Below are 13831 nucleotides of genomic sequence, written 5' to 3' on the forward strand. Positions count from 1 at the left end.
GTGGATCTTCCCAACCCAGGGGTCAAACCCATGTCTCCTGCATTACAGGCAGATTCTTTACCAGCTGAGCCACAAGGGAAGCCCAAGAATACTGGAGTGGGTAGCCTATCCCTTCTCCAAAGGATCTTCCTGACCCAGGAATCAAACCAGGGTCTCCTGCATTGCGGTGGATTCTTTACCATCTAAGCTATTGGGGAAGCCCATATGCTCCCCCTTTATTGATGTGTTTCTGTTTTAATAAAAAGAAATCCCCCTCCCACATTGAACATTTCTACTACATTTATTAATAAAAGGCAGCATTTAAGAGTCATGTCAAAGCTGACCCAATTCAAAAACAGTAACATCCATTTTTAATTTGTACTCTTCCCCAGAAATGTTCAACTTAGTTCTTTCATTACATATAAACATGTCCAAAACAGCACAAAATTCTAAAATGGTTTATAGTTTTAGACAAGACTAACAACACAGAGGTAATGACAATACATTCTGAAATTTTAAACATACCATTTAATGCATTTCTGGTTTTTGTTCTATCTTTGTGGATAAAGATAGAGAAAAAGATGAACAGTAAGGCTTAAACAGGTAACCACCACAATGATCTAACTCACTATGATCATCTTAATCTTTCCAGTAATTAGAATTTATGTTCACAGATGAATTTAAGTTTCTTAAGATTATCTCCAGTTACCCCACAGTCACTAAAACAATGTAAATAGATACAGGCAATTTCAACTGGGTAACATCTTGCTGCAGTGTTGACAACACTTTTACATACAGCTAAGAGAAGAGCAGAAAAAAAATTAAAACTACTTATTTTACTCTCTAGTGAGAAATAAATAAGACTGAATTAAATCCGTCCCTTACTCCTTTCCTAGAAAGAGTTGCCAACAATACTTTATCTCAAAAACCCACTTTTCTTCTCTCTTCTGCCTCGCCAGTGCCAACTCCTCCCAAAAGCCCTGCCAATGGGAGGTCTCTTCTGAAGTATTGTGTTAAAGGCAGCGAGCCCTCCCTGTGTTCCCACAGGCCTCTGTACCTCCCTGTCCCTTGAGGCCGCCTCCTCTTTCAGAATGCAACTCCCCAGGGCAATTACTGGCTTGTCACTCATCTTCTAACACCAGTACCAACAAACAGCAAGTACCTAATAATTGTTTGCTGAATAAAAACCTAAGAACAAAGGAGTGGTTAGGAGGCCGTTTTGAGAGCAAGTCAATTCCTCTCCACCCACTGATAAAGTACCAATCACAGTTAAGTGCTGGTAACTACTCGGCAATAAACGCTTGCCAGGGGGGCTTTGTTACTCTAGTGTTATCGCTCAGCTGTGTCGCACTCTTTGTGACCACATGGACCGTAGCTCCCAGGCTCCTCTGTCCATGGGATTCTCCAGGCAAGAATACTGGAGTGGGTAGTCTTTCCCTTCTCCAGGGGACCTTTCCAACTCAGGGTTCGAACCTGGGTCTTCCACATTGCAAGCAGATTCTTTACCATCTGAACTACCAGGGAAGACTTTGTTACTCTGTGAAACCAGAAAACATTTTGGGCTTCCTACAAAGTGGAGGGAACGTAGCATAAGGACCAGGAGGGAGAGAAACAGCGTCATGTGTGTAGATCAGTGCAAACAGGACAAAGCTGCTGAAGAATACACAAAGGGCAAAGTAAAGACGGGTGAGATATGGTGCTGAAGAAGCACGGAGGCCAGGTTTCAAAGGACCTCTCAGGCTTGTCAAGAAGTGTGGGTGGCATCCTCTGGTTGGCAGTGAGCCACTGAAAGCTTTCTACATAGAGAGATACAATATGACAATTACATTGTATACTCATCACTCTGGAGGTCACATGGTTCCAAATCAGATACTGTCATGCTCATGGTACAGTTTTAGACTTATTAGTAGCTTTGCCCATCCATGGTCACACAGTTAATAATTATCAGTCACTATGCCAGGTTTTAAACATAATGGATTTTTCTCCCTAGTGTATACAATCAAAATTTCATATAGGGATTCTCTTCTCCAAACACTCATAGTTTGAAACCCTAACCCTGGATGTGATGTTATCAGGAGGAGAAACTTTTTCAAGATGATGGTGGGACCATAATAAGAGTTAAAAGTTCCCCTTGTAAAAGAAGCCCAGAGAGATCCCTTACCCCTCCACTTGTGAGGACACAGCAAGAAGATGATTCTGTATTAACCAGAAGGTGGGCCCTCACCAGACACCAGATCTGCTAGTGCCTTGATTTTCGATTTCCCAGCCTCCATAAAGGGCTTCCCTACTGGCTCAGATGGTAGAAAATCTGCCTGCAGTGCAGGAGATCCAGGTTCGATCCCAGGGTCGGGAAGATTCTCTGAAGTAGGAAATGACAACCCACTCCAGTATTCTTGTCTGGAGAATTCCATGGACAGGGGAACCTGGTGGGCTATAGTCATGGGATCGCAATGAGTCAGACATGTCTGAATGACTAACACACACACACACAGCCTCCAGAATTGTGAGAAATAAATTTGTTATTCACAAACTAGCTAGTCTATGGTATTGTGTTATAGCAGCCGGAACAGACCAAGTTATGGGTTATCAAATAGAGACATAGCAATATAAAAAGTTTTAAAAATCTTTCATTAGATTTTCCCCAAAGACAGCACAAAGACCATAGTGTACAGTTGATGGTACCTTGCTAGACAAAGAGCCTCAGAAAACTAGCTCTCCACTCTGTCCTGAACTGATATTCTCTAGTTGTACTTACTTTACATAACTGGATATTCTCAGCTGAGGAGTTAGGTATCACTCCTTACTCTGTAATTGTTATTGCATCTGCTTCCCCTGTTTCACTGAGAGTTTTCTAAATAGCATATCCATGGCTTAGAGTAAGTACTCAGTATCTGAAGAACTAACAGATGAGCAAACAACGTATTTAACAATATATCAAAAACAGATCTTTATCTTAGATGTAGACACAGGTTATCCAAGCCTGTAAGACTGACTCATAAATTCAAAATGACAATTAGTAAGTTTATGATGAGAAATAATTGCCATAGGAACGAGAGTAATTGAAGTCCCACAATCAGTTGAACTCTCCCCTGTTGGCCTATGTAGAAAGTCCAATGACCAAGTGATGGTGTCTGGTGAGTACATGAAGCAACCTACTGGTAGCTAGATGACATGAGCCAAATGGCGTTCAGCCAGCACGGCTTGATGCGCTCAACTCCACAACGGGGGTCAATGCACTGTAGGACCAAAAAATTCACAGCCTGTCACAATACCTTGGCAGTGGGGCTAGGATACCAAATCTGTCGGCCAACACGTCTCCTCCCCTCCACAGAGCTAAGGAGAGTACTGCCAGTTTTTTAACTCCATGACTCACTCTTCCAGACCACCTCCATCTCCAAATTCAAACTGACATTTAATCTGCCAGTGGGATTACCATCAAAACCTGCAGGCCTAGGAACAAATGTGCCCCTCGTGCAGAGAACTCTGCTCCTAGCAAGTGTCGATCTTACACAGAAAAAAGAAGGCGAGCTCATTTTCCCCTTTGCAAGTTCTCCATGTCTATCACCCCTTTGCAAGTTGGGAGCAACTCAACACGGCCCCCATGTACACAAGCCAATGATGACCATGCCACCAAATACACAGTCCTTTTTCACATTTTGGATTCTCCAGGAGAATCACTCAGGCGTTTGCCCCACTGTCCTCAGTGTCAGTCAGGCATGGGACATCCACTAAAGCATCATTACTCTTCTGACACTAACAGTTCTACAGGGCAAACCTCTGCAGCCACCTTCACATAGCTAACTCTTTAAGGATTACAAATGAGCAAGGGCTCGATAGTGGCTTCTGAAATACCTCAGCTTATTTTGATGTGATCCTCCCCAAAGTTTACAATGTCTTTTTGTTTTCCTTTAGTTTTACTATTTAAAACGATTTTTACTTTATATTGGTGCAAAGCTGATTAACAATTCAGGCGTATAGTGAAGTTATTCAGTTATACATATATTATACACACATATATTCTTTTTCAAATTCTCTTCCCATTTAAGACCAGCAAGAATCAAACCAGTCTCCCCAAATAAACTACTCTGGGCCAGCTTTTACTGAAATAAAGGAAAGGCCAAACAGTATAGACAATGATTCTCTAGTTCAGAATTCTGGATATGCTGAACATTTCATATTTTGTGTTTTCAATATCCTAACTGATTATTTCCCCCAGCAGAAAAGCAGTTGTTTTCTGAATTATAGTTTATTTCAATTAATGATAAAATTACTTAGTATTTCCTAAGCACATATCAACCTGGGGATTTTACTAGACCAAATTCCGCATTCTTGGTTATAAAATGACCAAATGCTACTTCAAGACTTTTGAAGGATCAGTAATTTCAGTATAAGGAAACAGAGTCACACATGATTTTTAGTTACTTAAATGTACTAGATATTACTTTGTATTACTAAATAAGGACATAGAAGCAACAACCTCCTGCAGACTACTTCAATTTTGAAGAATAATTTTCATTATCAAGAAAACATAAGATGATTGTGGGACAGCATCTCAATCATGGCCCTGAAGTGAACGCTTGGTTCATCCTCCCCTGACAGCATTTATTATTAAACTCACTCAGTAGTTGTGAGGTGAGCTCTAGTTCCTCCACTAAGGACTTACGTGATCCTGTGCACATAATCCCTAGGGGCTATTGCCTTTCCTTGTAAAATGAGAAATGTAAGCAAATACAGTAAGTCCCCTACATATGAACCCTCAAGTTGCAAAATTTCAAAGATGTGAATGTATTATAAACCTATTACAGTACAGTACTGTATGCCCGACTACCTTCTTCAGCCCTATGAGCAAACTGAACTTACGAGCACTCTCTCCAAACAGAATTTGTTCCTATGTAGGGACTCACTGTAATCTGACATTCTCTTTCGGCGTTAAAATCCTGTGAAATTAGAATCTGCTGAGCACCAAGAAGAATACAGTGAATACCTCATTTGTTCAGATGAACAGGGAAATTAAAAAAACAATCTCCCTACTTGAGCCAGATGTTTTAGAGTAACAGCTGCTTTACATAATCAGCAGCCGAAACACAGGCAGAGTCAAATGGTGCTTTGTACTCCGAGGTGAGTCTCCACATTTGAAAAGATAAGTAGTGACTACTGTCTGTTGCCAGCACCCACCCGGCACCCACCCACTGACCAGTGTCTACTGCGTGACCAAGTATGTCGACATGTAGTTTTCCTTTCTTCCTCTGCCCAGATACACGGTCATGTGCTTAAATGCACACAGTATAATGAGTAGAGAAGGAGAATGCTTAACAGCTAAGGTGGAAGACTTTGCACCCTCTCACACAACTACAGCAGAAGCACATCTCTGAAAAGTTCCATTTCTTGTCATAAACATCATGACCCAATTTGTTCATTCATTCATTCTACATAGTTAAGGGCCTACGATGAGCCAGGCACTTTTTTTTTTTTTTAAGCTGAAGAAACAGCTTAAAAGAAGGTTCCCTTCTCTTAGGAACTTACTTTCAAGAAGAAAACAAAATAACTATAGATCATGATATGGAGGATGAAGGAAGTAAAACAGGTGATTGACAAATGATGGACAGAACTCTCTGTGCCTCAGTTTCACCATCAATATAATGGACTTGATAATAATACCCACCTCAAAGGAGGGTTGTGAAGGACATGGCAGTTAATAGGTATAGAGAGCAATGCTTTGCACTCAATAAGAAGAGCTCAGTAACTACTAGCTGTTCTCACTGTTGTTGCTGTTGTCATTACTGCTACTGGAGCTTTCTACTGAGCAGCAAGGGAAGGCCTCTCCAAGGAGAGGCTGAGATGAGCCCTCAATGAGAAAAGATAAAAGACAGTGTGAACCAAACCAGGGGAGAGCAGGAACAAAGCCAAGGAGGCAAGCATAGCCTTGGCATTTCCAGAAACAGGAGGACCAGTGGTTGTGGATGGGGGGAGCCATCAAACACAAAGGGACAGAGCCAGACTGGCAGAAACAATAAGGAACTTGAATTTATATCCTTCGTGTGGTAGGAAACCACAGAAAAGTTTTAGGTAGGAAGATCGTTTTGAGGCCAAGTTAATTCAGTAAGACGATGAGGAGTGGGTGAGACCGTGATGACAGGGATGAAGTGGATTATACTTGGCACTTTTTGTGCGGTGGAGCTGGTCTGCCCCTCACAGCCTCTCCATGTCTATCATCCTTTCATCCTGTTTAATGTCACATGTACCCACTGTCTGATGCTCCAAACCAAAGCCCAAGACTTGAAAGAAATTTAGGACTTTAAATACACCAAGTGATTAACCACTTCATAGAATTCTCTTTGCAGTCAGAAAACTCTAGCCTTAGATAGCACACATCTTTTTCTAATTATATCAAGTTCAGCAATAATAACAGAAACAGTCTAATCAAGGAAGGCATTATAGTGCTTGGAGGCACACACCGTGGAGTCAGAGAGATGGTTTAGGTCCCTAGTTGTGAGATATGGTTACCTTGGATGGATTACTTAGCTCTGACTGCCTACCTTCTTTCACAGGATTTTGTGCAGACTAAATGAGATAATGGATATGTAAAAAGCACTCCAGACAATAAGTGCCTGGCTCTTCATGCACAAATAAATAGTCCAGCCACTACTTTTCCTGTTAAAATAAAAAAGGCAGGCTGTGGGGAGAAGGAACAGGTTTTCTAGTTAAGATCTGTGTTCAGATTTAGATTACGACACTTCTATATAGCACTGGGCAAATTATTTTATATCTGAGCCACAGCCTCCTCACATAAAATAGGGTTCATATGAGGATTAAATGATAATGTTAGCAATGTAGCACAATACTATCATCCAATCAGTCCCTGTCACCCTATCCTCTATCCAGAGATCATAAAGATACTCTCTCCTTCAAAACGTTTGAGATGAGAAAAACGAAAGTCTTAGGGACCTACTGAGGTAGGTACTAATGTTTAAAATTTGGGAGGATAACATTTAGTTAAAGTTGGGACCAGTGAATAAATCTAGAGAGTAAAATAACAGATTTTACCCTAGGATTTTATAAATTAATATCAAATAAGTACATGTTTTCCTAAAATTGTCATCTGTATGGGGTTATGCAACAGAAGCAGGGGTGGGTAGGTGGGAGGGAGAAGAGAACAAGACACAAAACCATTCTGTTGCCTGGTAATATGGTTCTGAACCAGTATGCTTTTGCAGGCTTGACTTTATCACAATTATAAGTAAGGCTGTAAATGGAATCAGAACATATATATGGCCTCCTAAACATATTCAGGAGAGACCAACTATTAATATATATCCTTTTACTCAGTGGCTTCTAATATTAGACACCAAAGAGACCATATTGATTGCTTTCATTTCTTTAGCTAGAATGAAATCTTTGGATAACAGTCTAATATAAAAATACTAACTAGAAAACTAGCCAGAGACATTAAAGGCACAGCTGCAGAATTTAGGTGTGACTAAAGTTAGGTGCTACTCAGTAGGAAGTTATGAGTGCCACCCATGGTCCTTTCCAAGGTTTAATAGGTTTTTATTTTGTTCGCTGGGGAAAATAAAAATAAATTAAAAGTTCTCATTTAATAATTTTTTGTTTTTGGTTCAAGCGTCTGGAGTAAAACAATCTTTGGTTGAAGAATTTAGACATTTGTATTTTAGTTATTGTGTTTTTAGTGGTTACCATATATATTGTTTATACGATTAGAAATACAGAAGCAGTTACTAGAGCTACAAAAGAGACTTGAAGTCCCATATTCTGCATTGTTGGGGTGGAACAGTCGTTTCAAACATTCGATTGTGAGCCTGACTGCAGCTGTTTCCAGACAGAGAGGGAACAAAAGGAAAGGAACCACTACTCTGGCAGCAATGAACTGGGTGCTTTAAAGGTTAAAATGTACATACTACAATTTCAAATATGGCATTGAAAAAATAAACACCTTTGAAAGCATGGAAATTAAATAGAAGCTACTCAGCAATGCGTCTCTAATTTCTATACCATGACTACAACAGCCAGAGGGGAAATGAAATTTTCAACTGCATCAATACACCTTCTTGTTCTGAAGATTGATTCAGGCTCTATGCAGTGAACATCTGCTGATCATTCCAGTTCAGCGCCTGCTTCTCCTGAAAAGAGCTCTTGGTTTTCCTTGGAGAACTCCCTTCCCCCTACCGTAGGCAGTGGGACTGGTCCTTCAACATACAATTCCCCTTTTTGACTTAAAGGTGGGCACCTGACCCATGCTAAACGAATCACAGGCAATTTGCCATCTTGACATATGAAAAGGCTAATAAGCATGGATAAGACGGATTCTGAGGCCTGTCCTTTAGTCCAGCTCTTTGCATGCTCCTTGATCTTCCTGGTAAAGCTTTTCACTTGATTCTGGGAACTATTCTACCTACTTGAATATTATGCTTAGCTTCCATAGTATGAATTTAAGCAGAGGCATTTCAGTCCTCTGCTAGAAGCCAAGTCCTGTCCCAATGTCCATTTAATTATGTAGGTGGGCATTGACACTGGACCCAAACCTGGCCTCTCTTCTTCAAGGAGCTGAATCCTATTCTCTGTTCCCCAGTCAAGTTGCCTTTTCTGCTCTGCATGGAACAATGACCTGGAACCACAAGCAATTACCCTGCCCCCCTCAAATATCATGAAGCTGCCTGGAACCCTTCCCAACACACCCTGCTTGATGGATCAGATCTCCTCTGATCTTAAGAGCTGCCCTATCCAAGTCCTGAGTCCAGTACATTCTATAGGTCTTTCCACCCTAAGGAACTTGCACAACAGTCAAAAAGCTTCCCACATACCCAGCTTCTTCTCATTTACCCTCGTGCTCATGCAATTGTGAATTTAGCTCATTATCTTCAAGCCCATTTAAGTTATAACAAAATGTCATAACAAAGAATATCCATTTACCCAGATGATGTAAAATACGGTTATCAGCTTCAAAAAATTGTTTTTCATGTTACAAAAGAGTTCACTCCCCACTGCCAACAATTCTTCTCAAAATGATGAAGAAACTTTGCCTCTCATATGGAGAACTGCTGATGGTCAGAGGGCCAGTGAATTGAGAAGCCAGGATAACATCTGGAAATGGGTTAAGTCCAAGTCACTTCTAGAGCTTTAACACTGATGGATGCATTTATTCATTCAATAGTAAGGCTTGACCTAACCTCTCCCTCTGACCCCATTTCTCCTCTACTGGCCCTATTCCACCTCAACATAGTTTTCCCAACCATGACTTTCTCCTACCTCGTGGGTACTATTAGATGTCAAAGCAGTCTCCCTAACCAATCTTCCTTGAAGTATCATCTGAAAAAGCTTTGAATATACAGTGGTCTTTTGACCACTCCAATATTAATTGGTTCACCTATATCCTGAGGTATACGTCAACTGAGAATAATAATACCAGATATTACAGGTGTACCTGACTTAAACACTGAGGACAGCACAGGCATGAGGGCACATGTCTATCAGGCATGCTATTCTAATATGGAGAAGTAGCATAAATAACACTTCAAGACAGTCCCTTGCATGCAATGAATGTTTACTAAATTTTCTATATTATTATCAAGCATCTAAAAATTCCCAGAATTTTATAGTCTTATCTCCATCCTGATACCCATGAATATATCTTCCTATCGGGACCTATCATTACCATACATGGTTAAGTGATATTTTTCTTTAAGTGTATTTTTGGGAACTGATCTAAAAACAAACAAGTGTGAAAATCGACATTATTTCTTGTTTAAAGCAGGAAAAAAAAAAAAGTGGTTTAACACTCCCTGTATTCATGCTGAACTGCAACAAGCTCCAAAATAGCACAACAAATTCTGAGTGATAGACATTGAAAAAAGTATTCCTGACGTTCAGAGGAAAGGCTAATCTTAAGCAGTATTACACGGCAACCTACCTATGCACGCCTAGTGTTGGGCCTCACACATAGTAAGCACTCAATTTCTGTGGCTCCCAGCTTTGGATACTAACCTAGTAAAGCAATCATCTTGGGCATGCTGAGTTATGGCAAATACTAAAGAAAACACAAATGCCAAATCATACTTAATAGGAAAAGGAGAACAATGAAAGATAAAAGAAATGTAATGATATCCCCTTAGGGATATTCCACAGATCCTTCGGTCAGACAGAAGAATAAGTGGTATATTCCCAATATAGATTAAGCATTGGCACAGAAACGGACTGAACTAGCAATGAAGGGTTTCAACCACCAGATACACATCCGGCATCTCCTAGAAGCCTCAATTAGCTAAAAGCATCATTGACTCGTCTTGGCAGTAAACTCATCACTTGAGAAGGTACAGGAAATAAGATGAGGAATTGTTACCATGGACTGGATTCCAATCCATGCAGAAGTGATAAGGTTTAGAAAGCCTAACTGTACCAAGGAACTTTTGGTAGTTGGAGGGGAATACCAGGCTAAGCCAGACATATCTTCTAGATTAAGAGGATGTATTTCAAATTAGCATCAAAACCCAAAAGGGGCAGAAGTCCGGAAAGCTGAAGTAACATGCTAATTGTGAAAGGTCTTGGGGAAAAGAGAGGTGTGGTCAGAGACCACTGTTGCAGCATAACATGGCCTTGGACAAGGAGAAGTAGATTAAAAGATCACGGGAAAGGTTGGAAATGGGCTCACATGTTCAACAGCAAAGAACAGATGCACAGACACCTAAGAATGGAGGAAAAGTGTTTTAAAAAATGGTAGGAGACTACAAAAGCATTTCCTTGCTTCCTTTGCAATACAGTAAATTCATGGGATAGGTCCACTGCCTGAAATGGATGGTGTGATGTTAACAGATCATAAGAAGCAGAACTCCTCAATTCCTACTTCTCCTCCTTCACTTCATTTCACATCAAGGATAATTATCCTAAAACTGGGAAGGTTAGAATGAATAGTAGTTGGAGGAACTAATGCAAAAGAGATGGTAGGGAATTATTTTAAAAAGAAAAAAAGACAAGGCAGTACCTAGCTGCTCTAAATATCGATAGATTCATATTTTGTAGCATGTGTGTGTATACACATATACAATATTTTTAAATCTATAAAACTGTGAGAACTTGCAGCATAGTTAAATAAAGTGTTACTAATCACAGAAGAACCATGGGAAAGGGCAAAGTGTTTTCAAAAGGAAAGTAGATGGATTCTGTACATTATAAACTACTGCTCATGAAAAGTGTAGTCTACAGTCATGCTTTCAAAGTTCACAGATTTTAATAATGGGATCTACAGCTTCTGAAGGATTTATGGTAATTTCTAAAAATAGTTAATTTGCAAGTCAAAAGGAATACTTTCCTTTTGCATTGAGAATTCAGCTACCATTGAGTAGAGGGTCATTGTTTTTAAAGTGGTGTTTCTCATACCCAAAATGTATAGTCAGAGACTGAAGGCAATTTTTTCCCTATATAAAAGGTCCTTTGTGCTTGTGTGCTAAGTCACTTAAGTCTTGTCCAACTCTTTGAGACCTTTACGTGCTGTAGCCCGCCAGGCTCCTCTGTCCATAGGATTCTCCAGGCAAGAATACTGGAGTGGGTTGCGGGACCTTCCTCTATGAAAAAGGTCCTTTACACTACCTAAACCTGAATAATAATGTTATTGGCCAAATCCTTAGCATTCTGTACTTCAACAAGACTAGACTGTCCTTAAAAAACTGAAACACTGGATCGCAAGATTAGGTAATGATGTAGATTTGCTACTGGTTGACAAACATCCATGAAGGGACTTCTACTGGAGCTTTCCTTTGGTTCCCCACTTCTTTCAAGCCCTCCTGATGGAGCCTTTCCTGGGTCACCCTTGGCTCCTGCCCCTACTCCCCGCTCCTGGCTTAGTTCTCTGACCCGGGGTATCAGGGTCAACAGGGGCACCTGACCGCCAGGGCCAACTGGACTTCTTTCTGGGAAAGTGGACTTGTGGTCCGGAGATACTAGCAGACAGACTCGGCACTGGGCAGGGACCAGGCTGGGCATGGAGAGTCAGGGAGTCAGGCTGCAGGGGGTGACGGTCCTCCCCACACCCCCACCCCCATGAAGCCACACGGATGGCAAAGATACGAAGACAATGGAGTAGATGTACAGAGAACAAACAAGGGCAACTCTGGACAGAAGAAGAAACCCCAAAGCCTGAGTCCCATGAGGCTCTTCTATGATCCAAGGGGATCCCTGGATAGTTCAAGTAGATGCATAACTTCCTGAGGGATCTGGAGCCAGACTGCCTGGGTTCCAATGAGACAGGATAATATACTGGTATGATTAGTAAATATGCAAATGGCATGAAAGAATCAATTCAGGAAGATTTGGGGAGATTGAGCAAATTGAAGATCCTACACTAACACCTAAAAGAATCAACTGTGTAAATATAATATGGAGCATATTTGGCCCAGCAAGACATGTAGGAGACAAACGGTTTAATCGCTTTTATTGCTTTCTTAGCAAGAAAGAACTTGCTAAGAATTAGAACTGTCTGAGAGTGGAAAGGGCTGTTTGACAAGGGGGTGTGACTCCTGTCACTGAGGGCTTTTCGAGCCAGAGCTGGATAACCAAACGCCAGCAGGCTATCTTAGGGACAGTGCACACAGCTCCCTCCAACTCCAGAATTCCATGATGTCATCTTTTAAAAAAAAGTTTTTTTTTAAAAGACAGTTATGAAGTCATCAGAGAACCACTAAGATAGTGTCAATGCACAAGCAAGTTTTAACCATTTTGTACATGGAAAAAAGTTTGTTGAATTAGTTGGTAAAAATGCTTGCAGAAAGGTAACCCCATTAATTTCACCACAACACAATCATAGGAAGACAGAACTGAATTAAAGTTCTGAATAAGTCAGTCTTTGAAGCATATTGGAAAAAGGAATAATAAGCAATCAGGAAGTTATCTGAATTATTACAACTTTTATTTCTAGAGCTACTGATGCATTTTACAATAGAAAAACAGGTGGACAGGCTAATAGTCTTCTGATTCCAAGGCTAGCTCTCATTTTACAAAAAGAAACAAAAACACCCATGTACCTCATTTTGCTGCTGCACTGTTCTCAGAACAAGTCAGTGGAATTTGATGGGCACCTGCTTATCTCCATTGTGCTTTTGCAAGAGAGAAAAATACAATTCACCTTTATTTTTTAAACATTGTCTCAAGTGTCAGAAACACCCAGTGAAGAAACTAGAGCCTACCTGCTAATTTGTGGTTTGGGAGCAGTCAGCACAGCACGCCCGGCACCATGAATCACCATGAGCAAGAACAGCTTTTTACGCTATAGAACTGGATACTACCCAGCATTAGGAAAGAAGTGAACCTTTCCTCTGCCTGTTGATGACAAGCTGTGTCACAATCGGGCATGTGAAATGTCCAACAAGTCTAGGAACCCAGCTGGAAAAACAGGGCATCCCTAAGGGGGCACCGGGGAGCTCCAGCATGACCCCGAGAGCACGGTGTCTGTCTGACAGTGGAGTGGACCCACAAGTGGCTGGGGGTGGCTCGGCTGCTGTGAGCGCCGTGGGGGTGGTGTTAAAGAACCCGCCAAGACTGGTTAGGCAAGACAGGCTCAGGGAAACCAGAGTCAGCACCACAAAAGTGCGGAAGGCACAGCTGCCTTCGGTTTGTCAGGATGTGGCTCAAACAGGAGAGAGAAACCTCCACTAAGCAGATTATACCGCGATGTATGAATGCCAGCAGGTGGGCTGCAAAGACTTCAAAGACCAAACTCAGTGCTGGTTGACATTAAAGGATACCTACATATGTGTGCAGCTACCATCAGCCCTACTCAACTCACAGGCAGAACAGGAACGATGAGAGGCCAGACTGCTTCAGGATGCTTCAAGAACCTCCCGACACC

At 41.2% G+C, this 13831-nt stretch overlaps 1 protein-coding gene across 3 annotated transcripts in view; it reads right to left on the minus strand.

The window, feature by feature from the left end:
- Positions 1-13831, minus strand: part of ATP8A1 (ATPase phospholipid transporting 8A1) — a 230379-nt gene that overhangs the window by 198087 nt on the left and 18461 nt on the right. The gene's annotated exons all lie outside the window — the stretch shown is intronic.

The sequence above is a fragment of the Capra hircus genome, chromosome 6, assembly GCF_001704415.2.
Source record: "Capra hircus breed San Clemente chromosome 6, ASM170441v1, whole genome shotgun sequence".
NCBI classification, from domain to species: domain Eukaryota; kingdom Metazoa; phylum Chordata; class Mammalia; order Artiodactyla; family Bovidae; genus Capra; species Capra hircus.